Source organism: Pituophis catenifer, unplaced genomic scaffold (assembly GCF_029215685.1).
Source record: "Pituophis catenifer annectens isolate HBS135680 unplaced genomic scaffold, rPitCat1.0.hap2 SCAF_5, whole genome shotgun sequence".
In the NCBI taxonomy this organism is placed as follows: domain Eukaryota; kingdom Metazoa; phylum Chordata; class Lepidosauria; order Squamata; family Colubridae; genus Pituophis; species Pituophis catenifer.
The window spans coordinates 11,618,289-11,628,288 of record NW_027256885.1 but is presented as its reverse complement, the minus strand read 5'-3'; positions in this window follow the sequence as shown (position 1 = coordinate 11,628,288).

The following is a 10,000-nucleotide window of genomic DNA, read 5'->3' as shown; positions in this document are numbered from 1 at the left end:
TATCCATCCATCCATTTCTCTCTCTCTATCTATCCATCCACAGCTATCTATCTATCTATCTATCTATCTATCTATCTATCTATCTATCTATCTATCTATCTATCTATCTTACTATCTATCTATCTGTCATCCATCTATCTATATTTATGTATCCCTGTCATCTACATCTATCTATCTATCTATCTATCTATCTATCTATCTATCTATCTATCTATCTATCTATCTACCTACCTATCTATCTATCTATCTAGTTATTTATCCATCTATCCATCAATTCCATCCATCCATCCATCCAGCTATCCATCCAGCTATCTATCTATCTATCTATCTATCTATCTATCTATCTATCTATCTATCTATCTATCTATCTATGGAATTATCTATCTATCTATCTATCTATCTATCTATCTATCTATCTATCTATCTATCTATCTATCATCTAGTTCTTTATCCATCTATCCATACAGCTATCTATCTATCTATCTATCTATCTATCTATCTATCTATCTATCTATCTATCTATCTAGTTATTTATCTATCTATCCATCAATTCCATCCATCCATCCATACAGCTATCTATCTATCTATCTATCTATCTATCTATCTATCTATCTATCTATCTATCTATCTATCTATCTATCTATCTATCCATCCATCCATTTCTCTCTCTCTATCTATCCATCCACATCTATCTATCTATCTATCTATCTATCTATCTATCTATCTATCTATCTATCTATCTTTCTAGTTATTTATCGATCTATCCATCCATCCATCCATCTCTATCTATCTATCTATCTATCTATCTATCTATCTATCTATCTATCTATCTATCTATCATCTATCATCTATCTATCTATCTATCTATCTATCTATCTATCTATCTATCTATACATCTCTATCTATCTATCTATCTACCTATCTATCTATCTATCCATCCATCCATCTATCCATCCATCCATCCATCTCTCTCTCTCTCTATCTACCTATCCATCCATATCGATCTATCTATCATCTATCTATCTATCTATCTATCTATCTATCTATCTATCTATCTATCTATCTATCTATGGAATTATCTATCTATCTATCTATCTATCTATCTATCTATCTATCTATCTATCTGTCATCCATCTATCTATATTTATGTATCCCTGTCATCTACAACTATCTATCTATCTATCTATCTATCTATCTATCTATCTATCATCTATCATCTATCTATCTATCTATCTATCTATCTATCTATCTATCTATCTATACATCTCTATCTATCTATCTATCTACCTATCTATCTATCTATCCATCCATCCATCTATCCATCCATCCATCCATCTCTCTCTCTCTCTATCTACCTATCCATCCATATCGATCTATCTATCATCTATCTATCTATCTATCTATCTATCTATCTATCTATCTATCTATCTATCTATCTATGGAATTATCTATCTATCTATCTATCTATCTATCTATCTATCTATCTATCTATCTATCTATCTATCTATCTATCTATCTGTCATCCATCTATCTATATTTATGTATCCCTGTCATCTACAACTATCTATCTATCTATCTATCTATCTATCTATCTATCTATCTATCTATCTATCTACCTATCTATCTATGGAATTATCTATCTATCTATCTATCTATCTATCTATCTATCTATCTATCTATCATCTAGTTATTTATCCATCTATCCATACATCTATCTATCTATCTATCTATCTATCTATCTAGTTGTTTATCTATCTATCCATCAATTCCATCCATCCATCCATACAGCTATCTATGTATCTATCTATCTATCTATCTATCTATCTATCTATCTATCTATCTATCTATCTCTCTCTCTCTATCTATCTATCTATCTATCCATCCATCCATTTTTCTCTCTCTCTCTCTCTATACATCCATATCTATCTATCTATCTATCTATCTATCTCTCTATCTATCTATCTATCCATCCATCTCTATCTATCTATCTATCTATCTATCTATCTATCTATCTATCTATCTATCTATCTATCTCTCTATCTATCTATCTGTCTGTCTGTCTATCTATCTATCTATCTATCCATCCATCCAGCTATCTATCTATCTATCTATCTATCTATCTATCTATCTATCTATCTATCTATTTCTCTGTCATCCATCTATCTATATTTATGTATCCCTGTCATCTACATATATCTAACTATCTATATATCGATGGAATTATCTATCTATCATCTATCTATCTATCGATCTTTCTATCTATCTTACTATCTATCTATCTGTCATCCATCTATCTATATTTATGTATCCCTGTCATCTACATCTATCTATCTATCTATCTATCTATCTATCTATCTATCTATCTATCTATCTATCTATCTATCCATCCATCCATTTCTCTCTCTCTATCTATCCATCCACAGCTATCTATCTATCTATCTATCTATCTATCTATCTATCTATCTATCTATCTATCTATCTATCTATCTTACTCTCTATCTATCTGTCATCCATCTATCTATATTTATGTATCCCTGTCATCTACATCTATCTATCTATCTATCTATCTATCTATCTATCTATCTATCTATCTATCTATCTATCTATCTAGTTATTTATCCATCTATCCATCAATTCCATCCATCCATCCATCCATCCAGCTATCCATCCAGCTATCTATCTATCATCTATCTATCTATCTATCTATCTATCTATCTATCTATCTATGGAACTATCTATCTATCTATCTATCTATCTATCTATCTATCTATCTATTATCTAGTTATTTATCCATCTATCCATACAGCTATCGATCTATCTATCTATCTATCTATCTATCTATCTATCTATCTATCCATCCATCCATCTATCCATCCATCCATCCATCTCTCTCTCTCTCTATCTACCTATCCATCCATATCGATCTATCTATCATCTATCTATCTATCTATCTATCTATCTATCTATCTATCTATCTATGGAATTATCTATCTTTCTATCTATCTATCTATCTATCAATCTATCTATCTATCTATCTATCATCTAGTTATTTATCCATCTATCCATACAGCTATCTATCTATCTATCTAGTTATTTATCTATCTATCCATCAATTCCATCCATCCATCCATACAGCTATCTATCTATCTATCTATCTATCTATCTATCTATCTATCTATCTATCTATCTATCTATCTATCTATCTATCTATCCATCAATTCCATCCATCCATCCATACAGCTATCTATCTATCTATCTATCTATCTATCTATCTATCTATCTATCTATCTATCTATCTATCTATCTATCTCTCTCTCTATCTATCTATCCATCCATCCATTTTTCTCTCTCTCTCTATCTATACATCCATATCTATCTATCTATCTATCTATCTATCTATCTATCTATCTATCTATCTATCTATCTATCTATCTATCCATCCATCCATTTCTCTCTCTCTATCTATCCATCCACAGCTATCTATCTACCTATCTATCTATCTATCTATCTATCTATCTATCTATCTATCTGTCATCCATCTATCTATATTTCTGTATCCCTGAAATCTACATCTATCTATCTATCTATCTATCTATCTATCTATCTATCTATCTATCTATCTATCTATCTATCTAGTTATTTATCCATCTATCCATCAATTCCATCCATCCATCCATCCATCCAGCTATCCATCCAGCTATCTATCTATCATCTATCTATCTATCTATCTATCTATCTATCTATCTATCTATCTATGGAATTATCTATCTATCTATCTATCTATCTATCTATCTATCTATCTATCTATCTATCATCTAGTTATTTATCCATCTATCCATACAGCTATCTATCTATCTATCTATCTATCTATCTATCTATCTATCTATCTATCTAGTTATTTATCTATCTATCCATCAATTCCATCCATCCATCCATACAGCTATCTATCTATCTATCTATCTATCTATCTATCTATCTATCTATCTATGGAACTATCTATCTATCTATCTATCTATCTATCTATCTATCTATCTATCTATCATCTAGTTATTTATCCATATATCCATACAGCTATCTATCTATCTATCTATCTATCTATCTATCTATCTATCTATCTATCTATCCATCCATCCATCCATCTATCCATCCATCCATCCATCTCTCTCTCTCTCTATCTACCTATCCATCCATATCGATCTATCTATCATCTATCTATCTATCTATCTATCTATCTATCTATCTATCTATCTATCTATCTATCTATCTATGGAATTATCTATCTTTCTATCTATCTATCTATCTATCTATCTATCTATCTATCTATCTATCTATCTATCTATCTATCTATCTATCTATCCATCCATCCATTTCTCTCTATCTATCTATCCATCCACAGCTATCTATCTATCTATCTATCTATCTATCTATCTATCTATCTATCTATCTATCTATCTATCTATCTATCTTACTATCTATCTATCTGTCATCCATCTATCTATATTTATGTATCCCTGTCATCTACATCTATCTATCTATCTATCTATCTATCTATCTATCTATCTATCTATCTATCTATCTATCTATCTATCCATCCATCCATCTATCCATCCATCCATCCATCTCTCTCTCTCTCTATCTACCTATCCATCCATATCGATCTATCTATCATCTATCTATCTATCTATCTATCTATCTATCTATCTATCTATCTATGGAATTATCTATCTTTCTATCTATCTATCTATCTATCAATCTATCTATCTATCTATCTATCATCTAGTTATTTATCCATCTATCCATACAGCTATCTATCTATCTATCTAGTTATTTATCTATCTATCCATCAATTCCATCCATCCATCCATACAGCTATCTATCTATCTATCTATCTATCTATCTATCTATCTATCTATCTATCTATCTATCTATCTATCTATCTATCCATCAATTCCATCCATCCATCCATACAGCTATCTATCTATCTATCTATCTATCTATCTATCTATCTATCTATCTATCTATCTATCTATCTCTCTCTCTATCTACCTATCTATCCATCCATCCATTTTTCTCTCTCTCTCTATCTATACATCCATATCTATCTATCTATCTATCTATCTATCTATCTATCTATCTATCTATCTATCTATCTATCCATCCATCCATTTCTCTCTCTCTATCTATCCATCCACAGCTATCTATCTATCTATCTATCTATCTATCTATCTATCTATCTATCTATCTATCTATCTATCTGTCATCCATCTATCTATATTTCTGTATCCCTGAAATCTACATCTATCTATCTATCTATCTATCTATCTATCTATCTATCTATCTATCTATCTATCTATCTAGTTATTTATCCATCTATCCATCAATTCCATCCATCCATCCATCCATCCAGCTACCCATCCAGCTATCTATCTATCTATCATCTATCTATCTATCTATCTATCTATCTATCTATCTATCTATCTATGGAACTATCTATCTATCTATCTATCTATCTATCTATCTATCTATTATCTAGTTATTTATCCATCTATCCATACAGCTATCTATCTATCTATCTAGTTATGTATCTATCTATCCATCAATTCCATCCATCCATCCATACAGCTATCTATCTATCTATCTATCTATCTATCTATCTATCTATCTATCTATCTATCTATCTATCTATCTATTTATTTATCTATCTATCCATCAATTCCATCCATCCATCCATACAGCTATCTATCTATCTATCTATCTATCTATCTATCTATCTATCCATCCATCCATCTATCCGTCCATCCATCCATCTCTCTCTCTCTCTATCTACCTATCCATCCATATCGATCTATCTATCATCTATCTATCTATCTATCTATCTATCTATCTATCTATCTATCTATGGAATTATCTATCTTTCTATCTATTTATCTATCTATCTATCTATCTATCTATCTATCTATCTATCTATCCATCCATCCATTTCTCTCTCTCTATCTATCCATCCATAGCTATCTATCTATCTATCTATCTATCTATCTATCTATCTATCTATCGATCTATCTATCTATCTGTCATCCATCTATCTATATTTCTGTATCCCTGAAATCTACATCTATCTATCTATCTATCTATCTATCTATCTATCTATCTATCTATCTATCTATCTATCTATCTATCTAGTTATTTATCCATCTATCCATCAATTCCATCCATCCATCCATCCATCCAGCTATCCATCCAGCTATCTATCTATCATCTATCTATCTATCTATCTATCTATCTATCTATCTATCTATGGAATTATCTATCTATCTATCTATCTATCTATCTATCTATCTATCTATCTATCTATCATCTAGTTATTTATCCATCTATCCATACAGCTATCTATCTATCTATCTATCTATCTATCTATCTATCTATCTATCTATCTATCTATCTATCTAGTTATTTATCTATCTATCCATCAATTCCATCCATCCATCCATACAGCTATCTATCTATCTATCTATCTATCTATCTATCTATCTATCTATCTATCTATCTATCTATCTATCTATCTATCTATCTATGGAACTATCTATCTATCTATCTATCTATCTATGGAACTATCTATCTATCTATCTATCTATCTATCTATCTATCTATCTATCTATCTATCTATCTATCATCTAGTTATTTATCCATATATCCATACAGCTATCTATCTATCTATCTATCTATCTATCTATCTATCTATCTATCTATCTATCTATCTATCCATCCATCCATCCATCTATCCGTCCATCCATCCATCTCTCTCTCTCTCTATCTACCTATCCATCCATATCGATCTATCTATCATCTATCTGTCTATCTATCTATCTATCTATCTATCTATCTATCTATCTATCTATGGAATTATCTATCTTTCTATCTATCTATCTATCTATCTATCTATCTATCTATCTATCTATCTATCTATCCATCCATCCATTTCTCTCTCTATCTATCCATCCACAGCTATCTATCTATCTATCTATCTATCTATCTATCTATCTATCTATCTATCTATCTATCTTACTATCTATCTATCTGTCATCCATCTATCTATATTTATGTATCCCTGTCATCTACATCTATCTATCTATCTATCTATCTATCTATCTATCTATCTATCTATCTATCTATCTACCTACCTACCTACCTACCTACCTACCTACCTACCTACCTACCTACCTATCTATCTATCTATCTATCTATCTATCTATCTATCTACCTATCTATCTATCTATCTATCTATCTATCTATCTAGTTATTTATCCATCTATCCATCAATTCCATCCATCCATCCATCCATCCAGCTATCCATCAAGCTATCTATCTATCATCTATCTATCTATCTATCTATCTATCTATCTATCTATCTATGGAATTATCTATCTATCTATCTATCTATCTATCTATCTATCTATCTATCTATCATCTAGTTATTTATCCATCTATCCATACAGCTATCTATCTATCTATCTATCGATCTATCTATCTATCTATCTATCTATCTAGTTATTTATCTATCTATCCATCAATTCCATCCATCCATCCATACAGCTATCTATCTATCTATCTATCTATCTATCTATCTATCTATCTATGGAACTATCTATCTATCTATCTATCTATCTATCTATCTATCTATCTATCTATCATCTAGTTATTTATCCATCTATCCATACAGCTATCTATCTATCTATCTATCTATCTATCTATCTATCTATCTATCTAGTTATTTATCTATCTATCCATCAATTCCATCCATCCATCCATACATCTATCTATCTATCTATCTATCTATCTATCTATCTATCTATCTATCTATCTATCTTTCTAGTTATTTATCGATCTATCCATCCATCCATCCATCTCTATCTATCTATCTATCTATCTATCTATCTATCTATCTATACATCTCTATCTATCTATCTATCTATCCATCCATTCATCTATCCATCCATCCATCCATCCATCTCTCTCTCTCTCTATCTACCTATCCATCCATATCGATCTATCTATCATCTATCTATCTATCTATCTATCTATCTATCTATCTATCTATCTATCTATCTATGGAATTATCTATCTATCTATCTATCTATCTATCTATCTATCTATCTATCTATCTGTCATCCATCTATCTATATTTATGTATCCCTGTCATCTACAACTATCTATCTATCTATCTATCTATCTATCTATCTATCTATCTATCTATCTATCTATCCATCCATCCATCCATCTATCCATCCATCCATCCATCTCTCTCTCTCTCTATCTACCTATCCATCCATATCGATCTATCTATCATCTATCTATCTATCTATCTATTTATCTATCTATCTATCTATCTATCTATGGAATTATCTATCTTTCTATCTATCTATCTATCTATCTATCTATCTATCTATCTATCTATCTATCTATCTATCTATCCATCCATCCATTTCTCTCTATCTATCTATCCATCCACAGCTATCTATCTATCTATCTATCTATCTATCTATCTATCTATCTATCTATCTATCTATCTATCTTACTATCTATCTATCTGTCATCCATCTATCTATATTTATGTATCCCTGTCATCTACATCTATCTATCTATCTATCTATCTATCTATCTATCTATCTATCTATCTATCCATCCATCTATCCATCCCTCCATCCATCTCTCTCTCTCTCTATCTACCTATCCATCCATATCGATCTATCTATCATCTATCTATCTATCTATCTATCTATCTATCTATCTATCTATCTATCGAATTATCTATCTTTCTATCTATCTATCTATCTATCAATCTATCTATCTATCTATCTATCATCTAGTTATTTATCCATCTATCCATACAGCTATCTATCTATCTATCTAGTTATTTATCTATCTATCCATCAATTCCATCCATCCATCCATACAGCTATCTATCTATCTATCTATCTATCTATCTATCTATCTATCTATCTATCTATCTATCCATCAATTCCATCCATCCATCCATACAGCTATCTATCTATCTATCTATCTATCTATCTATCTATCTATCTATCTATCTATCTATCTATCTATCTATCTATCTCTCTCTCTATCTATCTATCTATCCATCCATCCATTTTTCTCTCTCTCTCTATCTATACATCCATATCTATCTATCTATCTATCTATCTATCTATCTATCTATCTATCTATCTATCTATCTATCTATCTATCCATCCATCCATTTCTCTCTCTCTATCTATCCATCCACAGCTATCTATCTATCTATCTATCTATCTATCTATCTATCTATCTATCTATCTATCTATCTATCTATCTATCTGTCATCCATCTATCTATATTTCTGTATCCCTGAAATCTACATCTATCTATCTATCTATCTATCTATCTATCTATCTATCTATCTATCTATCTATCTATCTATCTATCTATCTATCTATCTATCTAGTTATTTATCCATCTATCCATCAATTCCATCCATCCATCCATCCATCCAGCTACCCATCCAGCTATCTATCTATCATCTATCTATCTATCTATCTATCTATCTATCTATCTATCTATCTATGGAACTATCTATCTATCTATCTATCTATCTATCTATCTATTATCTAGTTATTTATCCATCTATCCATACAGCTATCTATCTATCTATCTATCTATCTATCTATCTATCTATCTATCCATCCATCCATCCATCCATCTATCCATCCATCCATCCATCTCTCTCTCTCTCTATCTACCTATCCATCCATATCGATCTATCTATCATCTATCTATCTATCTATCTATCTATCTATCTATCTATCTATCTATCTATCTATCTATGGAATTATCTATCTTTCTATCTATCTATCTATCTATCTATCTATCTATCTATCTATCTATCAATCTATCTATCTATCTATCTATCATCTAGTTATTTATCCATCTATCCATACAGCTATCTATCTATCTATCTAGTTATGTA